This window comes from Neoarius graeffei (genome assembly GCF_027579695.1).
Source record: "Neoarius graeffei isolate fNeoGra1 chromosome 18 unlocalized genomic scaffold, fNeoGra1.pri SUPER_18_unloc_1, whole genome shotgun sequence".
Taxonomy (NCBI): Eukaryota; Metazoa; Chordata; class Actinopteri; order Siluriformes; family Ariidae; genus Neoarius; species Neoarius graeffei.
This window is the reverse complement of record NW_026869982.1, coordinates 1247501-1250000: the sequence shown is the minus strand read 5'-3', so window position 1 is coordinate 1250000 and position 2500 is coordinate 1247501. Positions and strand designations below refer to the sequence as shown.

The following is a 2500-nucleotide window of genomic DNA, read 5'->3' as shown; positions in this document are numbered from 1 at the left end:
CTAGCAGAAATCTGTTTGAATTTTCCTTCTGGTCGCAAGGCAAGAATTTTCCTTCTGGGCGCAAGGCAAGAAAAATGGCACATTTCCAACAAGCTGTTGCTTACGGCCAAACCACTCTGACAACGCCTGATCCTGTCAGATCTCAGAAACTAAACAGAGTTGGGCCTGTTTAGTACTTGAGTGGGAGACTGCCTAGTAATACCAGGTACTGTAAGCATTTTATTTTGTCTTCTTGCAGAAATCTGTTTGAATTTTCCTTCTGCTCGCAAGGCAAGAATTTTCCTTCTGGTCGCAAGGCAAGGCAAGAAAAACGGCACATTTCCAACTAACTGCTGCTTATGGCCAAACCACTCTGACAACGCCTGATCCCGTCTGATCTCAGAAGCTAAACAGAGTTGGGCCTGGATAGTACTTGAGTGGGAGACTGCCTAGGAATACCAGGTACTGTAAGCATTTTATTTTGTCTTCTAGCAGAAATCTGTTTGAATTTTCCTTCTGCTCGCAAGGCAAGAATTTTCCTTCTGGGCGCAAGGCAAGGCAAGGCAAGAAAAACGGCACATTTCCAACTCACTGTTGCTTATGGCCAAACCACTCTGACAACGCCTGATCCCGTCTGATCTCAGAAGCTAAACAGAGTTAGGCCTGGTTAGTACTTGAGTGGGAGACTGCCTAGGAATACCAGGTACTGTAAGCATTTTATTTTGTCTTCTTGCAGAAATCTGTTTGAATTTTCCTTCTGCTCGCAAGGCAAGAATTTTCCTTCTGGTCGCAAGGCAAGGCAAGGCAAGAAAAACGGCACATTTCCAACTAACTGTTGCTTATGGCCAAACCACTCTGACAACGCCTGATCCCGTCTGATCTCAGAAGCTAAACAGAGTTGGGCCTGGTTAGTACTTGAGTGGGAGACTGCCTAGGAATACCAGGTACTGTAAGCATTTTATTTTGTCTTCTAGCAGAAATCTGTTTGAATTTTCCTTCTGCTCGCAAGGCAAGAATTTTCCTTCTGGGCGCAAGGCAAGGCAAAGCAAGGCAAGGCAAGGCAAGGCAAGGCAAGGCAAGGCAAGGCACACATTTCCAGACTGTTGTTTACGTCCAAACCACTCTGACAATGCCTGATCCTGTCTGATCTGAGAAGCTAAACAGAGTTGGGCCTGGTTAGTACTTGAGTGTGAGACTGCCTAGGAATACCAGGTACTGTAAGCATTTTATTTTGTCTCCTTGCAGAAATCTGTTTGAATTTTCCTTCTGCTCGCAAGGCAAGAATTTTCCTTCTGGGCGCAAGGCAAGGCAAGAAAAACGGCACATTTCCAACTAACTGTTGCTTATGGCCAAACCACTCTGACAACGCCTGATCCCGTCTGATGTCAGAAGCTAAACAGAGTTGGGCCTGGTTAGTACTTGAGTGGGAGACTGCCTAGGAATACCAGGTACTGTAAGCATTTTATTTTGTCTTCTTGCAGAAATCTGTTTGAATTTTCCTTCTGGTCGCAAGGCAAGAATTTTCCTTCTGATCGCAAGGCAAGAAAAATGGCACATTTCCAACAAGCTGTTGCTTACGGCCAAACCACTCTGACAACGCCTGATCCTGTCAGATCTCAGAAACTAAACAGAGTTGGGCCTGTTTAGTACTTGAGTGGGAGACTGCCTAGTAATACCAGGTACTGTAAGCATTTTATTTTGTCTTCTTGCAGAAATCTGTTTGAATTTTCCTTCTGCTCGCAAGGCAAGAATTTTCCTTCTGGTCGCAAGGCAAGGCAAGAAAAACGGCACATTTCCAACTAACTGTTGCTTATGGCCAAACCACTCTGACAACGCCTGATCCTGTCTGATCTCAGAAGCTAAACAGAGTTGGGCCTGGTTAGTACTTGAGTGGGAGACTGCCTAGGAATACCAGGTACTGTGAGCATTTTATTTTGTCTTCTTGCAGAAATCTGTTTGAATTTTCCTTCTGCTCGCAAGGCAAGAATTTTCCTTCTGGGCGCAAGGCAAGGCAAGGCAAGAAAAACGGCACATTTCCAACTAACTGTTGCTTATGGCCAAACCACTCTGACAACGCCTGATCCCGTCTGATCTCAGAAGCTAAACAGAGTTGGGCCTGGTTAGTACTTGAGTGGGAGACTGCCTAGGAATACCAGGTACTGTAAGCATTTTATTTTGTCTTCTTGCAGAAATCTGTTTGAATTTTCCTTCTGCTCGCAAGGCAAGAATTTTCCTTCTGGGCGCAAGGCAAGGCAAGGCAAGGCAAGGCAAGGCAAGGCAAGGCAAGGCAAGGCAAGGCAAGGCAAGGCAAGGCAAGGCAAGGCAAGGCAAGGCAAGGCAAGGCAAGGCAAGGCGCACATTTCCAGACTGTTGTTTACGTCCAAACCACTCTGACAACGCCTGATCCTGTCAGATCTCAGAAACTAAACAGAGTTGGGCCTGTTTAGTACTTGAGTGGGAGACTGCCTAGTAATACCAGGTACTGTAAGCATTTTATTTTGTCTTCTTGCAGAAATCTGTT

The 2500-nt window shown here is 45.6% G+C and overlaps 3 non-coding genes and 7 pseudogenes across 3 annotated transcripts; all 10 read left to right on the top strand.

Annotated features, from left to right (window-relative positions):
• The first annotated feature begins 98 nt into the window (after nt 1-98).
• LOC132879792 (5S ribosomal RNA) lies at nt 99-217 on the top strand (annotated as a pseudogene).
• Nucleotides 218-334: 117 nt separating this feature from the next.
• On the top strand, nt 335-453 carry LOC132877874 (5S ribosomal RNA). Its single transcript, XR_009653536.1, has one exon. It is a non-coding gene; the product is annotated as a 5S ribosomal RNA (ribosomal RNA).
• A 122-nt stretch (nt 454-575) lies between these two features.
• Nucleotides 576-694, top strand: LOC132878292 (5S ribosomal RNA; annotated as a pseudogene).
• Nucleotides 695-816: 122 nt separating this feature from the next.
• Nucleotides 817-935, top strand: LOC132877537 (5S ribosomal RNA). Its single transcript, XR_009653213.1, has one exon. It is a non-coding gene; the product is annotated as a 5S ribosomal RNA (ribosomal RNA).
• Nucleotides 936-1084: 149 nt separating this feature from the next.
• On the top strand, nt 1085-1203 carry LOC132881111 (5S ribosomal RNA; annotated as a pseudogene).
• A 117-nt stretch (nt 1204-1320) lies between these two features.
• On the top strand, nt 1321-1439 carry LOC132878526 (5S ribosomal RNA; annotated as a pseudogene).
• Nucleotides 1440-1551: 112 nt separating this feature from the next.
• On the top strand, nt 1552-1670 carry LOC132879791 (5S ribosomal RNA; annotated as a pseudogene).
• Nucleotides 1671-1787: 117 nt separating this feature from the next.
• On the top strand, nt 1788-1906 carry LOC132878635 (5S ribosomal RNA; annotated as a pseudogene).
• Nucleotides 1907-2028: 122 nt separating this feature from the next.
• Nucleotides 2029-2147, top strand: LOC132877536 (5S ribosomal RNA). The gene has a single exon (XR_009653212.1). It is a non-coding gene; the product is annotated as a 5S ribosomal RNA (ribosomal RNA).
• A 204-nt stretch (nt 2148-2351) lies between these two features.
• On the top strand, nt 2352-2470 carry LOC132880110 (5S ribosomal RNA; annotated as a pseudogene).
• Nucleotides 2471-2500: the final 30 nt, after the last annotated feature.